Consider the following 22,070-nt stretch of genomic DNA (forward strand, 5'->3'; position numbering starts at 1 on the left):
TTTTCAACACAGTGATCCTTCTCTGATGAAATATTAGTCAGCCATAAAAAAGAATAAAATAATGCCATTTGTAGCAACATGGATGGACCTAGAGATTATCATACTAAGTGAAACAAGTCAGACAGAGAAAGACAAATATCATATGATGTCACTTATATGTGGAATCTAAAAAACAGTGCAAACAAACTTATTTACAAAACAGAAATGGACTCACTGACATAGAAAACAAACCTATGGTTACCAAAGGGGAAGGGGAGAGGGATAAATTGGGAGTACGGCATTTACAGATGCACACTACCACATATAAAATGGGTAAACAACAAGGATTTACTATATACAGGACAGGGAACTATATACAATATCTTGTAATAACCTATAATGGAAGAGAATTTTAAAAAAGGATATAGATATATATATACATATGTATAATCAAATCACTTTGCTGTACACCTGAAACTAATACAATATTATAAATCAACTATACTTCAATTTAAAAATTGTGGAAAAAGAACAACAGAAATACAAAAAAAAAAAAAGAAAAAAAAATTCCAGCATCTATGCTCTGAGTAGCTCATTATGAAGGAAGGAACTCATTTACAACATAATTGTTGGCAAATATTATATGAAAGAAAAATTTTAGTGGTTCTCTGGTAAAAGGCTTGCTTATAAAACTGGACGATGCAGAATGTGTGGCATCTGTTCCCTGCAGGAGAAGAGGTATGCCTTACTATAACACTGTACTTTTCTCATTATGTGGAACCTACTCTCCTCTCAATAAAACAAACTCTGCTTGAAAATGATAGCCAGGGAAAAAAATAATGGAAGCATAGAACTGTTTTATATACTAATAAGTATTAAACTCCTGTTTTCAAATTTTATTCTTTGGCAATAAAATATATTCCTCTCACACAATCAGAGAAAGATTAAACTATTTTTTAATTAGAAAATATTTACATCGGCAAGAGCTTTTCCCCCTTATTGGAAAGCAGAATAAGAAAAAGAGTCTAGTGAGTTAACTGAGATCAATTTTATTCCTTTAAAAAGTTTCAAGGTTGAGAGATCAAGATGGTGTAATAGAAGGATGTAGGGCACACCTCCTCCCACAGACACATCAAAAATACATCTACATGTGGAACAATTCCCACAGAGTACCTACTGAATGCTGGCAGAAGATCTCATACAACTAAAACTACAAGAAAAATAACTATTTAACCAGATAGGGTGAAAGAAAAAAAAAAAAAGGAATTAGGATGGTACCTGTGCCCCTGGGAGGGAGCTGTGAAAGAAGGCTTCCCTCACCCTGGGAACTCCCTTCACCAGTTGGGAGATCATTTGGGACATATAGGGAGCTTCAGAGGCTCACAGGAGAGTGCAGCAACTGGCTTATGGCAGGCAGAACAGAGACAGACCAGGACAGACGGTCCTGGACACCTCACTGCTCTCCCCAGCCCGAGATGTGCATCTGCTGGTGTGTGCAGGATCTTGGTGCTGAAACTCAGGCTTCAGTGGACAGACCTGGGGAGAGGACTGGGGTTGGCTGCAGGGAGATGGCTCGAAGGAGCTGGAGTGTGGTCCAGGTCGCAACTGGGGGTGTGCTCAGGACAGAGCCCAGGTCTGCCATAGCAGCCCCATTGTTAACATGTGCAGGAAGTGAGGGGTAGGGCCCTGACAGAGCAGCCTCATTCTGTGTGTGCCTACAGCAGGCATGGCTCTGCCTATACAAGCTCTGGGAGCATGCAAGTGCCAGTGGGTTGCCAACACGCAGAGGTGGGGCTGAAGTCTGAGCTGATCCCTGGGTCCATGTGACTTTGAAGCAGGGCTAAAATCTGCAGAGCCATATCCCGACAGCTGTATGACATTGGTGATTTACACCGCCAGGGCCTTTGTAAACTTAGCACCTATTGGACATCCAAGTGGATTACTGGTGCTCCCATGGCTAGGGTGGGTCTAGTGTTAGCAGCTGCAGGCTTTGCAAGTCTAAGCATGCAGAGGTGCAGCTGGGGTATGGGCTGATTCCGTAGCACCAAGGGGTAGAACTATGGTGGGTTGCAGTGCCTGACCAACATATTTGTGCTGGTGGCTTTGTGAGCACGGAGCCTAAGGGACATCCAGGTTGGTTGCCAGAATTCCCACAGCTGAGGTGGGACCAAGGGCAGTATACTTTGTGAGCATGCATGGGTGATAGGCAACCCTAGAGAGCACACTTCCAGGTGGAAAGCTCTTATGAAGGAATACTCAGTGGCTCCTCTTGCAGTGGAAGTACTCCAGTACCACCGACCTCAAACTGCAGCTCAGAAACAGATCTGAGAGCTAATACTTCAACAAATAAGGAGCACACCCTGCCCCTGCTGTGACAACCACAGAGCAAAGAGGAGGCCCCACTCAACATCCAGTGCAGGCTGTCGTCACCACAACACCAATCAAGCCCCCTATGAAGGAGACAACACTCAGCACACACTGAGGAAAGATGTGGAAGGCATCCATACTAAAAACAGTCTTCACACCAAAAATATAAGACTCATGCAGGTTACACAGGGATGCTCCCACACCCTCAAGAACACAGTAGGTAAATTCAGAGTCAGAGAAATATAAGAAAAATGAAGAAGCAGAGGAACCAGTCTCAATTAAAAGAACAAGAGAAATCCCCAGAAAGAACAAACAGTGAAACAGACCTCTCCAGCCTACTGGATCACAAGTTCAAAATGGAGGTAATAAAAATACTGAAGGAATTAAGAAAGTCTATAGATAGAAATGCAGATCACGGTAACAAGGAGCTAGAAACTATAAAGAGGAGTCAAGAAAAATTAGAAAATTCATCTGCTGAGACAAAAGCCAAGCTAAAGGCAATAAATAGCAAACTAGATAATATAGAACAATGAATAAGTGATCTGGAAGATAAAATAATGGAAATCACCCAATGAGAACAGCTGACAGAAAGACAAATGAAAAAAAAAATGAAAGCATTGTGAGACCTATGGGACAATATAAAGCAAGCCAATCTATGCATAATAGTGATCCCAGAAGGAGAAGAAAGAGAAAAGGGGATCAAAAATGTATTTGCAAAAATTATGGCTGAAAACTTCCCAAACCTAAAGAAGGAAACAGATATCCAGGTACAGGAAGCACAGAGGGTCCAAAACAAGATGAATCCAAACAAACCTACACCAAGACATATTATAATTAAAATGGCAAAAGTTGAAGGTAAAGAGAAGATTCTAAAGGCAGCAAGAGAAAAACAAAGAGTTAGTCACAAGGGAATCCCCATAAGGCTATAAGCTGATTTCTCTACAGAACCATTGCAAGAGAGAAGTGGCAAGATATATTCAAAGTCCTGAAAGGGAAAAACCTGCAACCTAGGATACTCTGCCCAGCAAGATTATCATTTAGAATAGAAGGAGAGATAAAGAATTTCTCAGACAAGCAAAAACTAAAAGAAGGGGAATGTAAAAAAACAATCCCTTTAAAAATCGTATCCAAAAAAATAAAATACTTATGAATAAGCCTGACTGAGGAGGTGAAAACTTATATGCTGAGAACTATAAAACATTAATAAAGGAAACTGAAGATGATTTAAAGAAATGGAAAGATATCCCATGCTCTTGGACTGGAAGAATTAAAATAGTTAAAATGACCATACTACCCAAAGCAATCTACAGATTTAATGCAATCCCTATCAAATTACCCATGACATTTTTCACAGAACTAGAACAAATAATCCTAAAATTTATATGGAACCATAAAAGACCCAGAATTGCCAAAGCAATCCTGAGGAAAAAGAATGAAGTAGGAGGCATAACCCTCCCAGACTTCAGACAATACTACAAAGCTCCAGTAATCAAAACACCATGTTACTGGCACAAAAACAGACATATGGATCAATGGAGCAGAATAGAGAGCCCAGAAATAAACCCACACACCTATGGTCAATTAATCTTCGATAAAGAAGGCAAGAATATACAGTGGAGAAAAGAGTCTCTTCAGTAAGTGGTGCTGGGAAAGCTGGACAGCCGCATGTAAATCAACGAAGTTAGAACACATCCTCACACCATAACAAAAATAAACTCAAAATGACTTAAAGACTTAAATATAAGACAGGGCACTATAAAACTCCTAGAAGAGAACATAGGCAAAACATTCTCTGACATAAATCATAGCAATGTTTTCTTGGTCAGTCTCCCAAGGCAACAGAAATAAAAGCAAAATTAAACAAATGGGACCTAATCAAACTTATAAGCTTTGCACAGCAAAGGAAACCATAAACAAAATGAAAAGTCAACCTACACACTGGCAGAAAATATATGCAAATGATGCAACTGACAAGGGATTAATTTCCAAACTATACAAGCAGATCATACAACTCAACAGAAAAACAAACAACGCAATCAAAAAATGGACAGAAGACCTAAACAGACATTTCTCCAAAGTAGACATATAGACGGCCAACAGCACATGAAAAGACGTTCAACATCACTAATTATTAGAGAAATGCAAATCAAAATTACGAGATCTTACCTCACACCAGTCAGAATGGCCATCATCTTAAAAGTCTACAAATAACAAATGCTGGAGAGGGTGTGGAGAAAAGGGAATCTTCCTACACTGTTGGTGGGAAAGTAAATTGGTGCAGCCACTATGGAGAACAGTATGGAGGTTCCTTAAAAAACTAAAAATAGAGTTACCATATGATCCAGCAATCCCACTACTAGGTATATATCCAGAAAAGATGAAAACACGAATGTGGAAAGATACACTCACCCCAGTGATCATAGCAGCACTATTTACAACAGCCAAGAAACGGAGGAAACGGAAGTGTCCACTGATGGATGAATGGATAAAGAAGATGTGGTATATATATATATATATATATATATATATATATACACATATATACACACACACATACACACACACACATACATACACACACACAGATACACAATGGAATATTACTCAGCCATTAAAAAGAATGAAATAATGCCATTTATAGCAACATGGATGGACCTAGAAATGATCATACTAAGTGAAGTAAGCCCAACAGAGAAATACAAATATCATATATCACTTATATGTGGAATCTAAAATATGATACAAATGAACTTATTTTCAAAACAGAAATGGACTCACTGACATAGAAAACAAACATATGGTTACCAAAGGGGAAAGGGGGTGGAAGAGGGATAAAGCAGGAGTTTGGGATTAGCAGATACAAACTACTATATATAAAATAGATAAACAACAAGGATTTATTGTATAGCACAGGGAACTATATCTTGTAATCACCTATAATGGAAAAGACTATGAAAAAGAATATATATATATATATATATATATATATATATATATATAACTGAATCACTTTGTTACACACCAGGAACTAACACAACATTGTAAATCAACTGTACATCATTAAAAATAAAATAAATTTAATTTTAAAAACTTTCAAATATAGCATTGATCCAATACCTACACTGAGTTGAAAAACATCTTCTACCTCTCATATCCCTGAGCTAAAAATATATTTTCCCTCCATGGGTAGTTTTCCATTATTTGTTTCAGTTAAGGGAATGTTCTTCCTCCTGCTAAAAATCAATAATTGCTATCAATATAATTGAAGAATCATTCAAACATTCAAAGTTTAATATGTTCATAAGGGTAAATGATATTTATTAATATTTATTTTTAAATGCTTATTTTGTTGGACAGAAATGAGAGTTATCTAATAGTTAAATTTACAAACATCTGAAATTCACTATTAATTTATTTAGCTTTCAAAGTGTTTTCCCCTAGTATCTTAAAGTCATTACAGGGCCATCTGAAGTACTTTTTACATTTTATCCAAATAATTCCTATGTACATTTACTTTAAAAAATAAATACATACTGGGAGTCAGAAGACCTGAGTTCTATTTTTGATGTCACTGTGATCTCTAGAAGATAGTAAACTGCTGGTTTAATTTTTCATCTTTTGAGGATGCTATATGAATGATTAAAATTGGCTTTGAACTTTTCTCTGCTGATGTCACCAGAATTACAGTAAAGCAAGAATTTTTTTTTATTATTTTGCTTTGGGTTTTTTTGATTTTGGTTTTTGTCTTTAACCACTGTTCACTACTGGGTTATGGAGAAGACATAGTCTACAACAAAAATCCTCATATAAGAGTCTTCTCAGTCAAGTCACCACTTCAGTTATTACCCTGCCCTAGATAACGTCAGAAAGATGAGAGCTTTACAAAAACACGGGCTCTGTCAACCTCCACCCTCTCCTTTGTCAAGAATTTCAGAGTGCATGCAGAACTGACAAGCTCACCTGGAGTTCACAAAGCTAAATTCTGGGAAGGACTCACTAGGAATTATTATGACACCTGGGGAACAAAATTTCCTATCACCTGGTGGTCTAGATAATATCACTCTGCTGGGATGTCTCCAAGGGCAACAGTTATAAAGCTCTGGATAATCAGGTAACAATTAGACACTCTGAAATTCTGCCAGAGCTAGCTTCTACTGGAAGAAGAAGAAAATTTAATTTCAATAGAAATTTTTTTTTGCACTTCAAACGAACCAAGCAAATATTTACTTGTTACTAACTCTGTGCCAGGAACCAGGCCAGGTGTGGGGACATAAAGAATGATGGTATAGTCTTTACCCAAAGGAGATCATATTATAATTGAGAGACTAATGGAAAACAAATATTGATAAAGCTGTTTTATTCCTATCTACATTTGGAACCAATATAGGTGGAGAAATTAATTCTCACAGGCAACTGAAGAGTGTAGATATTATAGTTTAGAAGGTAGGATGGACCAAATCATGAAGAAAGTGGAACGTCACATCAATAATCGTCAATAGGAACAGTCATTTGAATTTTAAAAGAATGACTTGGATGGAAGCATGGAAAATGGAGTGAGATGGAGGAGAGACACCAGGGGCAGGGAGATCAATGGCAGGGCTTAATGACCAATTGGACACAGGAGGTGAAGAAGGGAGAGGAATTTAATAAAACTGGGACTTTTCTGATAACCTATATAAAATAGCATATTTTGTCATTCACTATCCCTTTACTCTGCTTTATTTTTTTTCCCATAGAGCTTGACACTAACACACACACATGCACACGTGCGTGCACACACACCCCCCTGTGTGTTTTACCTAGTGCCCATTTCACCAGTACAATATAAGATTCATAAGGAAAGGGATTTCGCTGTGTTTACTGTTATATCCCCAGTGCCGACCACCAAAACCTACTTATGAAAGGATGAATTAAATGGCTAACTTAAGAGAATAAGTGACTTGCAATATCATCAACTAGGATAGGAAATATAGAAGGAATGGCAGGTTTGTGAGACTTGTGACAGATTCAGTTTGAGGCATGATGATTTTGAGGTGGAACTTCGAGGTAGAATATATGGTCTGGAACTTGATAGAGAAGATGGGGCTACAGATTGATAGTTGGAGGTCATGGGTGCTCGGGTATCAGTAAAAGAACAAATTTCTAACTGAGGAGACGTGATGTACTGTGTGTGGATCTCAGAGTTTTGTGTGACTTCTGGCCGTCAGAACTATCATCTTAATTATCTGCCTCTGGTTCACAGAATTTGTAGGTATGCTTTACAGATGTTAAGGCCATTGGGAATGCTGTTCCTGTGGCCACACCTAACACATACCTGCCTGGCTATCCCTGTCTACTCTGTCATTGACTCCAGTTTACTTTGGAGGTGACAACTTATATATACATTTTCAATTCTTTGGACAGATTTAATATGGTTGGCTGAGCATGTCTGCTCTCTTCCCATAAGCCACTTGAAATAACTGCTCCATTCCCTAAACACAAAACACACACAAACACACACACATGCGTGTGATAAACCTAGAAACTAACAATGAATACAACAGGAATAAGTAATTTGAAAGCTCATAAAAGATGTAATGGCAATGAAGATGTTCTACAGTTCAGTATTTAAGACTATTTGGCAGGCAGTCATGACATTCCTTATTATTGAGTGTCAACTAGTAGAGGTCATATATTTTTGTTCTTTAAAACAGCAAGGGCATGATGGCCTGTAATAAGTATAACCCATGTCATCTCCCTTCTCATTTCCCAATGTCACTTTAATTAAAAATTACCTGGATGAGATAAGACAGCTCTCAATTTGACTGCCATTCTGCATGTATCTTGAGTTCTCACACTTTTCACAGCAATTTGATGTTTCACATGTTTCATGCGAAAAATAAACTATAGTATAATTTACTCCATTGGTTTTTAAGCAAATCTGAAGGATACAGTGTAGTAACAAGCATTAACAGTTGGATACAGAGTATATCAAATGTAATATTTGTTATAGGCTAAGACTCATCTGTCAAGGTTCAAATTGGATGAATTATATTATTCAGTTATTAAATACTTTCATTACATTTCATTTAAAATGTAATTATTGTTTCTATGACTTTCAAAATATACTTTCCCAATGACCTTCATTCAGGATTGTGCTCCTTTCAGGAAATGTTGTGACTTTAGGATAGCCACCTCTGTACTTAGATAGAACAGTAGTAGTTCTGAATCAGACACCTCTGACTGTCTTAACTGACTCCTTCCTTCAAAAGACATGGCTGAACTCCTAGACTGTGCCCCCTCCAGCACCACTTTTGCTGCATTTGTCAGACTGGCTGAAGTCTGGGTTAAAGGTCCAGGCTTGGAGTCTCACATGCTGTTTCCCTCCCTAACTTCTGGGTTTGGATGAAATGCTACACCATGCAGAATGGAATCTAGCCTCCTGAGTGGCCACTGAAAGGCTTGATGACACCACACGTGTAATATGGTGAGTTAGCTTTCCATGGGGGTGAACCTTGACTTACAGGAAATAGGAGGCGGGGATGGGGGGTGGCAAGTCAGGCAGGTAGCATCTTCCTACCATGGAATAGTCTGAGATGGAATTCTTTCTTGCAGCCCTTCTGGAAGAGTCCAATGTGCCAAGCAATGACCAGCCTTTTCTTTATCTTTTTTTGAAGTTTTGTATGAAGTGGTAGCCAGCCTGGTAACACATTATATCACTTTGCCTTGGTTATTTTTCCCCTCACACTCACTGTTTTCAATTTTCACCTCCTGTTATGCGCTGAATTGTGTCCCCTGCCCCAGTCTAAAATTCATAGGTTGAAGCCCTATGACCAATGTGACTGTATTTAGAGACAGGGCCTTTAGGGAGATAAGTAAGGTTAAATGAGATTATAAGGGTGGGTCCCTAATCCAATAAGGTTGGTGGCCTTTTATGATGAGGAAGAACAGAGCAGCCAAGATGGCAAAATAGAAAAACCCTGAGCTTACTTCCTCTCACAAGCACACAAAAATCACAACTATCTGCAGAACAATCATCGATGCAAAAGCCCACCAGAAAAGATCTTCTACAATTAAAGACATAAAGAAGGAACCACGGGACTTCCCTGGTGGTGCAGTGGTTAAGAATCCACCTGCCAGTGCAGGGGACACAGGTCCAAGCCCTGGTCCAGGAAGATCCCAGATGCCGTGGAGCAACTAAGCCCGTGCGCCACAACTACTGAGCCTGCGCTCTAGAGCCCATGAGCCACAACTACTGAAGCCCGCACACCTAGAGCCTGTGCTCCACAACAAGAGAAGCCACCGCAATGAGAAGCCCGCACACTGCAATGAAGAGTAGCCCCTGCTTGCTGTGACTAGAGGAAGCCCGTGCACAGCAACGAAGACCCAATGCAGCCAAAAATAAATAAATAAAACAAAGAAATTTAAAAAAAAAGAAGAAGGAACCACAACGACACAGGTAGGAGGGGTGGACTCACGATATAATTAAATCTCATTCCCTCTGTGTGGGCAACTCACAAACTGGAGAATAATAATATTGCAGAGGTTCTTCAATGGAAGTGAGAGTTCTGAGCCCCATGTCAAGCTCCCCGTGTCAGGTTCAGCACCAGGAAGAGGAGCCCCCAGAGCATTTGGCTTTGAAGGCCAGGGGGGCTTAATTGCAGGAGCCCCACAGGACTGGGGGAAATAGAGACTTCACTCTTAAAGGGGGCATGCAAAATCCCATATGCACTGGGACCCTGGGCTAGGTAATTTGATAGAAGCCTGGGCCAGACCTACCTGCTGGTCTTGGAGAGTTTTCTAGAGAGGCAGGGAGCAGCTATGGCTCACCCTGGGGGCATAGACACTGGTGGCAGACATACTGGGGGACACTCAAACACCTGAACACTGCTGTTGGTGGCTACCATCTTGGTTCATTAATGCCAAGACCTGGCCCCACCCAACAGCCTATAGGCACAAGTGCTGGGACACCTCAGGCCAAATAACTAACTGGGTGGGGACACAGCACTAACCATCAGCAGATAGGCTGCCTAAAGACTTCCTGAGCCCACAGCCATCTCTAGAAATACCCTTAGACATGACCCTGCCCACCAGTGGGCCAAGATCCAACTCCACCCACCAGTGGGCAGGCACTGGCCTTCCTACCAGCAAGCCTGCACTAGCCTCTAGACCAGCTTCACTCAGAGGGCAGACACCAGCAGCAGAAAACTATGATCCCACAGCCTGCAGACTGAGCCTACCAGCAGCAAGCCAGAGCCTACCCTGGAACCAGCTGAACCCCGGCCCTGCCCATTAGCAGGTCAGTGCAATCTCTGGAACATCCTGGACCCCATACACAACTGTGTCAGGAAATTTCCCCCTCCCAACAATCTGAAACAAGCTCTGGGATCCCTAGGCCTGCAGCCAGATTCCAGGAACCAGATCTGCCTGCAAGTAGTTTGGCACTAACTGCAGGATCTGGCTTCACCTGCAAGTGGGTGGGCAACCACCCCAGTCTTTTGGACCCTGACTCTGCCCACCACTGAGCCAACACTAGCCCTGGGGCCACCTAGGGTTCTGCAACCAGCTGCCTTGTAACCAGGCACCACTAAACAGCAGCCAACAGCATCCACAGAAGGCAGGGCCTGGCAACCAACTGGACTAGGGGCCAACCAAACCTACCAGACCGCCCACATAGTCAGCCTAACACAACAGAAGGACCCATGCAGCCCTCTTAGGGGGAACCACCAAGCATATAGCTTGGGTAATGAGATGGGAGTGCACTGCTGGGATGCATAGGACATCTCCTATAAAAGGCCACTTCTCCAAGGTTGAGAAACGTGACTAATCTACCACATATATAAAATACAAATAGCAACTCAGAAAAAATGAGGTGACAGAGGACTATGTTTCAGACAAAGGAATAAGATAAAACCTCAGAAGAAGAACCAAGTGAAGTGGAGATAGGCAATCTACCTGAGAAAGAGTTCAGAGTAATGGGCCCACAGAGCCTACATAGGGAGCACTCCGAGAGCATATAGCTCTGGTGACCAGAGGGGAGTGCACTGCTGAAATGCATAGGACATCTCCTACAAATGGCCACTCATCAAGATTGGGAAAAGTAACCAACCTATAGAAATAAAAACAGAGAATTAGGCAAAATGAGGCAACAGAGAAATATGTTCCAAACAAAGGAATAAGATAAAACCCCAGAAGAAGAACTAAGAGAAATGGAGCTAGGTAATCAACACAATAAAAAGTTCAAAAGTACTGATCATAAAGATGTTCGAGGGACTTCCCTGGTGGTCCAGTGGTTAAAACTCCACACTTCCACTGCAAAGTGCGCATGTTCAATCCCTAGTCAGGGAACTAAGATCCCACATGCTGCATGGCATAGGCAAAAAAAAAAAAAAAAAAAAAAACAGAAAGATGCTCGAAGAACTTGGGAGAAGAATAAACAAATACAGTGAGAAGTTTAACAAAAAGGAAAAATAAAGAAAGATGAAATGGAGCTTAAGAATACAATAAGTGAAATAAAAACTACACTAGAAAGAATGAACAGTAGATTAGATGATACAGAGGAATGGATCAACAAACTAAAAGAGAGAGTAGTTGAAATCACTCGAACTGAACAGAAAAAAAGAAAAATGAATAAAAAGAGATGACGACAGCTTAAGAGACCTCTGGTACAATATCAGGCATACTAACATTCATATTATAGGGGTCCCAGAAGGAGAAGAGAGAGAAAGGGGCAGATAACATATTTGAAGACATAACAGCTGAAAACTTCCCTAACCTGGGAAAGGAAACAGACGTTCGGGTCCAGAAATCACAGAGTCCCAAACAGGATCAACTGACAGAGGACCATACTAAGATACATTGTAATTAAAACGGCAGAAATTAAAGAGAGAATATTAAAAATAGCAAGAGAAAAAACAACAAATTACATACAAGGGAACTCCCCTAAGACTATCAACTGACTTTTCAGCAGAAACTCTGCAGGCCAGAAGGGAGTGATATGATATATTTAAAGTGATGAAACAAAAAACCTATGACCAAGAATACGCTACCCCTCAAGGCTATCATTCAGATTTGAAAGGGAGATCAAAAGTTTTACAAACAAGCAAAAGCTAAAAGAGTTCATCACCTTGAAACAGCCTTACAAGAAATGTTAAAGGAACTTCTCTAAGCAGGAAAGAAAAGGCCACAACTAGAAACATGAAAATTATGAAAGGAAAAATCTCATTGGTAATGACAAATGTACAGTAGTGGTAGTAAATCAATTACTTATAAAGCTAGTAGGAACGTTAAAAGACAAAAGTAGTAAAATCATCTATATCCACAATAAGTAGTTAAGGAATACACAAAACAAAAGGATGTAAAACATGATGTCAAAAACAGTAAACATGAGGACTGGGAGTAAAAATCCCAGGTTTTAAAAATGTGTTTGAACTTGAGAGATTGGCAACTTAAAACAATCAGGTAAATATATAGATTGCTATATATAAACCTCATGGTAACCACAAATCAAAAATCTATAATAATACACACACCAAAAAAAGGGGAAGAAATCCAAACATAACTCTAAAGATAGTCATCAAATCACAAGGAAAGAGAGCAAAAGAAGAAGAAAGGAACAAAAAAGAACTACAAAAATAACCCCCGTACAATTAACAAAATTGCAATAAGTACATACCTATCAATAATCACTTTACATGTAAATGGACTAAATGCTCCAATCAAAAGACAGAGTGGGGCTTCCCTGGTGGCGCAGTGGTTGAGAATCTGCCTGCCAATGCAGGGGACACAGGTTCGAGCCCTGGTCTGGGAAGATCCCACATGCCGTGGAGCAACTAGGTCCATGAGCCACAATTACTGAGCCTGCGTGTCTGGAGCCTGTGCTCTGCAACAAGAGAGGCCGCGAAAGTGAGAGGCCTGCGCACCGCGATGAAGAGTGGCCCCCACTTGCCGTAACTAGAGAAAGCCCTCGCACAGAAACAAAGACCCAACACAGCCATAAATAAATAAATAAATTAATTAAATTTAAAAATAAAAGAGTGGCTGAATAGATACAAAACAAGACGCAAATATATGCTCTCTACAAGAGATCTAAAGACACACACGAACTGAAAGTGAGGGAATGAAAAAAGCTATTTCATGCAAATGGAAACAAAAAGGAAGCCAGGGTGTAGCAATACTTATTTCAGACAAGATAGATCATAACAAGAGACAAAGAAGGGCATTACAGAATGATAAGGGGATCAATCTAAGAAGAAAATATGATAATTTTAAATATATATGCACCCAACATAAGAGTACCTAAATACATAAACCAAATATTAACAGACATAAAAAGAGAAATTGACAATAACACAGTAATAATGGGGGAATTTAAAACCCTGCTTACATCAATGGACAGATCATCTAGATAAAAAATCAATAAGGAAACACTGACCTAAAACAGCACATTAGACAAAGTGAACTTAACAAGTATACATAGAACATTCCATCCAAAAGCAGCAGAATACACATTCTTTTCAAGTGTCCATGTAATGTTCTCCAGGATAGGTCATATTGTAGGCCACAAAACAAGTCTCAGTAAGTTTAAAAAGATTGACATCCTATCAAGCAACTTTTCTGACCACAACACTGTGAGACTAGAAATCAACTTCAAGAAAAAAGACTGCAAAAGACATAAACATGTGGAGGCTAAATAATACGCTACTAAACAACCAACTTGTCACTGAAGAAACTGAAGATGACACAAACTGATGGAAAGATATATCATGCTCATGGATTGGGAGAATTAATATTGTTAAAAATGACCATACTACCCAAGGCAATCTACAGATTCAATGCAATCCCTATCAAAATACTAATGGCATTTTTCACAGAACTAGAACAAATAATTTAAAAAAATTTCTGGAAACACAAAAGACTCCAAATAGCCAAAACAATATTGAGAAAGAAGAACAAAGCTGGAGAGATCACAATCTCTGGTTTTAAACTACACTACAAAGCTCCAGTAATCCAAACAGCATGGTACTGGCACAAAAACAGACATATAAATTAGTAGAAAAGAAAAGACAGCCCAGAAATGAACCCACAGTTATATGGGCAATTAATCTACAACAAAGGAGGAAAGAATATACAATGGGGAAAAGACAGTTTCTTCAATAAATGGTGTTGGGAAAATTGGTCAGTTACATGCAAAAGAAGCAAACTGGACAACTCACACCATGCACAAAAATAAACTCAAATGCATTAAAGATATAAATGTAAGACCTGTAACCATAAAACTTCTAAAAGTGGGCTTCCCTGGTGGCGCAGTGGTTGAGAGTCTGCCTGCCAATGCAGGGGACACGGGTTCGGGCCCTGGTCTGGGAAGATCCCACATGCCGCTGAGCGGCTGGGCCCGTGGGCCACAGCTACTGAGCCTGCGCGTCTGGAGCCTGTGCTCCGCAACAGGAGAGGCCGCAATAATGAGAGGCCCACGCACCGCGATGAAGAGTGGCCCCCACTTGCCGCAACTAGAGAAAGCCCTCGCACAGAAACGAAGACCCAACACAGCCATAAATAAATAAATAAATAAATAAAGTGTATAACTTTAAAAAAAAAAAAACTTCTAAAAGAAAAAGTAAGAAGTATACTCTTTGACATTGGTCTTAGTAATATTGTTTTTGAATATGTCTCCACAGGCAAGGGAAACAAAAGCAAAAATAAACAAATGGGACTACATCAAATTAAAAACTTTTCACATAAGGAAACTATCAACTAAATGAAAAGGCCGCCTACTAAATGGGAGAAGATACTTGCAAATGACATACAGTAAGTCCCCTACATACAAGCCTTCAAGTTTTGAACTTTCAAAGGTGTGAATGTGCGTTCCATCAACATCAGGCATGAGTGAAACTGCAGCTTGCCCTCAGTCTTCTACTGCTGACGATCCTTCAGCTCTACCCTCTCCCACCTCCTCCCCCTCTTCCAGTCAGTAACTCTTCTTGCCTGTTCCCTCGATGCCAGCTGTTGTACTGTACTACTGTACTTTTCAAGGAAACATACTGTAAGATTAAAAATGTTTTCTTTATTTTTTTTGTTTGTTTTTTATGTATTATTTGTGTGAAAGGTACTATAAACCTATTATAGTACAGTACTATATAGCCGATTGTGTTAGTTGGGTACCTAGGCTAATTTTGCTGGACTTACGAACAAATTGGGCTTATGAATGCACTCTCAGAAAGGAACTTGTTTGTAAGCAGGGGACTTACTGTAGCTGATAAGGGGTTGATATCCAAAATATACAAAGAATTCATACAACTCAACATCAAAAAAACAACCCAATTAAAAAATGGACAGAGGATCTGAATAGACATTTTTCCAAAGAAAATATGCAGATGGCCAACAGACACATGAAAAGATGCTCAACATCACTAATCATCAGGGAAATGCAAACCAAAATCACAATGAAATATCCCCTTTATATCTGTCAGAATGACTATTATCAGAAAGACAACAAGTAACAAGTATTGGCAAGGATTGGAAAAAAGAACCCTTGTGCACTGTTGGTAGGAATGTAAATTGGTGTAGCCACTATGGAAAACATTATGGAAATTGCTCAAAAAATTAAAAATAGAACTACCATATGATCCAGTAATTCCACTTCTGGATATTTATCCAAAGCAAATAAAAACAGTAATTAGAAAAGATATATGCAACCCTATGTTCATAGCAGCATCATTTACAATAGCTAAGATATGGAAGCAACCTAAGTGCCCATCAACAGATGAATGGATACACACATACACACACACACACACACACACACACACACACACACACAGTGGAATATTACTCAGCCATAAAAAGAATGAAACCTTGCCATTTGTGATAACATGGATGGTCTAGAGGGTATTATGCTAAGTGAAATAAGTCAGAGAAAGACAAATTATGATATCACTTACATGTGGAATCTAAAAAACAAAACAAATGAACAAACATAACAGAGTCATAGATACAGAGAACAAACATGTCATTGCCAAGGGGAGGAGTTGAGGGGGAGATAAGACATAGGTGAGGGGGACTGAGGTACACATTTCTAGTTACAAAATAAATGAGTCATGGGTATGAAATGTACAGTGTGGGGAAAATAGTAAACAATTATGTAATATCTTTGTATGGTGACAGATGGTAACTAGACTTATCGTGGTGATCAATTTGAAATGTATAGAAATATTGATTCACTATGTTATATATCAGGAATTAACATAGTGTTGTAGGTCAATTATACTTCAAAAGCAAACAAACAGACTCATGGAAAAAGAGATCAGATTTGTGGTTACTAGAGGCACGGGTGTGGGTGGGGTATTGGGTGAAGGCAGTCAAAAGTTACAAAACTTCCAGTCCTAAGATAAATAAGTACTAGAGATGTAATGTACAACGTGATAAAGATAATTAACACTGCTGTACTATACATATCACAGTTGTTAAGAGAGTAATCCTAAGAGTTCTCATCATAAGGAAAAAATGTTTTTTTCCCTATTTCTTTAATTTTGTGTTTATATGAGATGATGGATACTCATTAAACTTACCATGATAATCATTTCATGATGTATGTAAGTCAAATCACTATGCTGGACACCTAAACTTATACAGTACTCTATGTCATTTATATCTCAATACAACTGGAAAAAAATTAAATTCTAAAAAACTTGTTTGTATTAGTCAATATTGTGTAGGTTAGCATTCTCGAAGTGTGGTCTGGGGACATTTTCCGTGGGTCTATGAGGTCAGTTTCAAAATCAATGATTAAATGCTAAAATGTTATTTGCCTTTTTCATTCTCAATCTCTTATGAGTGTATTGTGGAGTTTTCCAGAATGTGATACTGCAGCTCTTTGAATGCAGAAGCAGACCCCAAAATCCAGCTTTATTCTGCTTAGCCAGACATTAAAGAGATTTGTAAAAACTGAAACAGTGCTACTCTTCTCACAGCTATTTTTTTGTTCTAGAAAATATATTTTTCATTAAGATATTACTATGCTAATGTATAATGGATTCATTTACATATTTTTAAAATTTCTCAGTTTTAATATCTAAAACAGTAAATATCAATATATAGAACCCACATAAACAAAAGCCCACTGAGGTCCTGTTTTAAAATGTTGGCTTTATTATTACTTAGGTATGGTTAGGTCAATAGACCAGGAGATGACTGTCACTAAAGGGAAGTCTGTTCCCAAGAGTAGGAGGCCTGCCATGTCACACAGGGCCGCACAGGGCCACCCGGGAAGCACTAGTCAGTCAGAAGGTTGAAGGAGTGAGGGGAAAGCATGGGTGAGAGCCTTATTGTGGTTTTCGCAGAAAGGAACAGGCAAGGCAGGGTAAGCAGGTTTAGGGTTGGCTAGTTTGAATAATTTCAGCAGGCTCTTAGGTGTAGGGGCTGTCCTAGGGTTTCCTGGATCTGGCCCTGAGGTGACCAGGACAGGTGAGCACAGGCATACCTCGGAGATACTGCTGGTTTGGTTCCAGACTATTGCAATAAAGCAAATGGGGCAATAAGGCAAGTCACACGAATTTTTTGGTTTCCAGTACATATAAACATTATGTTTACACTATGCTGTAGTCTATTAAGTGTACAATAGCATTATGTCTAAGAAAACAATGTACATATCTTAATTAAAAACTAATGCTGCTGGAAAAATGGCACCAATAGACTTGCTCAATGCAGGTTTTTCACAAGTCTTCAATCTGTAAAAAATGCAGTATCTGTGAAGTGCAGTAAAACAACATATCGCTGTATTGGCCCAAAGTATAAGAGCCCTGTGAGAGCTGGGTAAAGGGGGTGGTAATGGGGGCGGAGGGGTATGGTTTTGGATTGGTTAGCTTGCACATGAAAGGTATATTCACAAGGGGGGAGTTTGTCATCTCTAGGAATTAGCTAGTCCTCAAAGGAGCAGTCTCTCCTGCACTAGCAAGGTCCCAGCTGCCAGAGCATTGAGAAGACAGAAAGTAAAGAAACACAGTCAATACAGGTCCTTAATAGTTTTTAAGAGTGTAAAGAGTGTAGAGATGTTCAGAGACCAAAGAGTTTGAGGACTTCTTGGCTAGGTTATGCACAGTAAAAAAGAAGCCCCAAATCTCAACGTCTTACAGCAAAGAGGGTTGTTCGTTGCTCAAGTGAAGTCTTCACACTTCTGATAGGTGGCATACAGTCATCCCTGGGGATCCTTGGGGGATCTGTTCCAGGACCCCCAAAGGATATCAAGCTCTACGGGTGCTCAAGTCCCTTGTATTAAATGGTGTGGTACAGTCGGCCTTCTGTATCCGAGGACATGGAACCCACAGATGCAGAGGGCCTCCTATACAAAGAATAACAGAACATTTTAAAAAAAGTCATAATTTCAGAACAAAAAATCATTTAAATTGAATTACTTTAGTTTAATGAGAAACTCCCTATATTATCCTTATTTGCTCAACTTTTTATCATGAATTAGTGAGATTTCATCACTACTTAGGAAGAGTTCAGGGACTGGTGCTTGGAAATTTCTGACATCTAGGACAATTATGGATGGAAATGACATGAAGGAGAGGAAAGACCTTACCTTGTTTATATGCTGAAAGGACCCAGCAGAGAGGGGGAAGGCTGAACATACTGGAAAAAGAGACACCTGAGAGAACTCCTGGAGGGGGTGCAAGAGCAAAGGAGGGAGCGGTCTGAAAGAGGAGAGAGAGAGGAACCTCTCCTTCGAAAACTGGTTGGATAGGAGGAGAGGCTTCCCTTGAAGATAAGTTAGTTGAGGGAAGGAGGGAAGCTGCAAGAGTCCACCCCTAACGGCACTGATTTTGTCTATGAATCACAGGTGAGTTTACTGCTGGAGGTGAGCGGGGCAGGGAAGGTGGAGGGTTTAGGCCCATTGCAGGGCCTGGTGAAGGGAGCCGACGAAGCACAAACAACAGGAGATGAAGCAGAACCGAAGGCCCAGCTGAGTTTAGACCTTAAACCGTAACAGCATGAAACACACGGCAGCCTACCTTTCCTAACTCAGCTTCCTAACCCTGGCATTGAGTAGAGGTGGGGTTGGGGTGGGTGTAGGGAACTGATGTTTACTGAAAGGCTGTGTAGGGTGATGGTTAAGGGCACGGCCTTTGAAGTCAGCTGGCCTGAGTCAAAATCCTGTCACTTTCCTATTCAGTAAAATGGGGCCAATAATAGTCTTGTGGTGTTGTTTTACGTGGGTAACAGTGGTTTTGTGGAGTTGTTTCGAGGGCTAAATGACTATATATATGCTGTGGATTTTCTTTCCACATCCCTGCTTCTGGGGGTTAAGGGACCCACCTAGGTTTCCTGATTAGGTGAGTGTAGGACTCTTGAAAAGGGACTGTTGGGCTGCACCCCGCAGGCTTGTAAGCCCAGTGTTTGCCCAGCTTGAAGACCGTAGAAGGACCCCAGAATCAGTGACGGAGACATCAATGGTGTTCATGGATAGGAGGATCTTACCTGTGGGAAGCGAGGTCCGGGCGTGACTCCCCACCCTGTGGGGCAGACAGCGGCCGTCTTCACTACCACGGGGAGAGGGAGGTTACCAGTTACAGGGGGAATTGACGTCAGCGTGGCTCATCGGTTACCAGGGAAACCAGCATGGGAGCCTGCCCCTCACCGCCCCTTTGATGAGCCAGCAAGGTGCGGACGTTCTGATCTAATGAGCGTTCCCAGCTGGGCCGGGGCGAGCATGCAGCCATGTACTGAGGAGGGAAGGTCAGTCAGGTGAGTAGGGGTCGGTGAGGCAGGGACTGGTCAGGCAGGGGACGCACAGCGAGCAAGGGAGCCGCCATCGTGGGGGGCTGACCATACAGGGACAACCCAGCTCCTCCGCCCTCCCTGCCCGTTTCCTTTGAGGCCCCTCCTCCGTGGTCCCCATGATCCTTTCTGCTTGTGGTGGGGAACGGAAGGCAGGTATACCTGGTTCTCCCCTGTTTTGTTTCCAAAGTATACTTTGGCATAATCTCTAGGCCCTACTTTCTTCAGGCCTTTAGTTTTATATCTCAGTTACCTGTTTTAGAAGTAAACTACACCCTGCCTCTCATTTGTGTTTTACTCTAATAATCCTAGCCTACCTATTCATCCACTTGCCCTCCAGAGAAGGACCTCTGGATCGCAGGGGGAGGTCACATATGTGGAAGAGGCAAAAGATAAAGGCATAAAAATATGTTTTAGGACATCTCTTCTTACCTACTAACTCCCTTAATTCTCCTGTGGGTAGATGTCTTCATCCCCCGAAAATACCCACCGCCGATGCTCAGAGGGGTCAGTAATGTGGGCAGAGTTACTTACGCAGCTGTTTACTGTCAGAGCAATAAAACAATTCTACGCCTGTGCTCTTCCACTTGGCGCTCTGCCCTGCCTCAAACCAAGGGCTGCACTGGTCCCGTGGCGGCCTGAGGGCTGGAGGCCTCGGAGGACTGGGGTGAGGGAGGCGTAGGTGCTGGTGGGAGACTAAAGAGCCTAGGCGAGAAGAGAAAGAGGGGCTCTATGCGCAGAGAAGCGGGGGCTGATGAACAGGGAGAGAAGGAAGACGCGGAGGAGCTGGAATCGCAGTGAAAGGGATGAGCAGGTGGGGAGGGGAAAGGAGGGATGACTTGTGGAACAATGGGAGGTGAAGCTGACGGTTTTACGGGGTTCACTTCCAGGTGATGACGAGTAGCCACAGGACTACTGAAGAGAAGCTGAACACCACTGGTGTGGAGGACACGAAGAAGCGTGAGTTCCAGCTGCTTGAGTGAAAGTTGAAAAACAGATCTGATGTCAGAGTCCTTTACAGATGCTTGAGGAGTGAGCTTGTGGTTGAAAACAGAGCAGGCAGGGGCCCGGGTAGCAGAGGCCCGGAGCTGGTGCAAGGCACGAGCCTCCCGGGAAGAGGGGCTGCAGAGGTAGAAAGAACCCTGGTTTTTAACTGTAGCACGTGGCAGTTCTCATCCATGACTCTGCATGGTCCTCCCAGCAATCCCATGAGATGCATACGGGGCAGGAAATAGACCTTCTCCGCGAAAACCAGCTGCGAAGCATCGGCACTGGGACGCAGACCACGTCTCCTGACTTGATCCACGCTGTCTGTAGTTTCCCATGAGAGTCCTGATCCTCTGCGTACTATTCACAGTAGGAGATCAACCTCTTAGAGAGAAAACTTATAGTCTCTACATAGAAATGAAAGAACTTTTCTCTAAGTTTTCTTCACCCCAGACTCTATGTTAAAAATCTTCAGGCTGTAAATTGTGAGAAAGAGCTGTTGGACTGTCAGGAATTGGTGCAGGTGAGGTTCTTATGGTGCCATCTAGTGTCCGTGATTGGACTTACAAAACTTTGGCTATAAGTATTCTGAAAAATAATTTATTTAAGGAAATAGCAAGTAACTGATTAATTTTGCAAAAGAACAGACATTAAAACACCTAATATTTTCCTCTCCCTGCCGGGAAGATTTATTAACCTGCCCTCTTGATCACCCCGAGAGTTAGACCAATGCAGTGAATTACTTCATTGCATAACACAGAAATTATGACCTAGTGAAGTCCAAGGTTACCTTATTTTCTTTTCACTATACCAGTTCATCCAAGACCTTAAAGATCATGAAGCTTGGTGCTAGAAGTGTCTGAGGCATTCAGGTCTTCATTCAGTAGAATGAGGTATACAGCAGTGCTTCACAAACTATAAAATGTTAAGCAGAAGTATTATATAGAGCTATTATTTCACACATACGATTCCATACCCTTGAC

General features: G+C 41.0%; 2 long non-coding RNA genes across 17 annotated transcripts in view; one reads left to right on the forward strand and one right to left on the reverse strand.

The window, feature by feature from the left end:
- The window catches only part of LOC309653710, a 249,284-nt gene that overhangs the window by 74,825 nt on the left and 152,389 nt on the right, over positions 1 to 22,070 (forward strand). The window lies entirely within an intron of this gene.
- The window catches only part of LOC309653708, a 50,928-nt gene that overhangs the window by 15,938 nt on the left and 12,920 nt on the right, over positions 1 to 22,070 (reverse strand). For 6 of the 10 annotated variants that reach the window (XR_014259386.1, XR_014259387.1, XR_014259388.1 and 3 more), the window contains exon 3: positions 19,801 to 21,675. This is a non-coding gene — a long non-coding RNA (uncharacterized lncRNA). Of the gene's footprint in view, positions 1 to 19,800; positions 21,676 to 21,877; positions 21,973 to 22,070 lie in introns of those variants that run through there. The other 4 variants (XR_014259391.1, XR_014259394.1, XR_014259395.1 and 1 more) reach the window with 4 other exon arrangements.

Source organism: Balaenoptera physalus, assembly GCF_965194825.1.
Source record: "Balaenoptera physalus genome assembly, contig: HAP1_SCAFFOLD_967, whole genome shotgun sequence".
Lineage (NCBI taxonomy): Eukaryota > Metazoa > Chordata > Mammalia > Artiodactyla > Balaenopteridae > Balaenoptera > Balaenoptera physalus.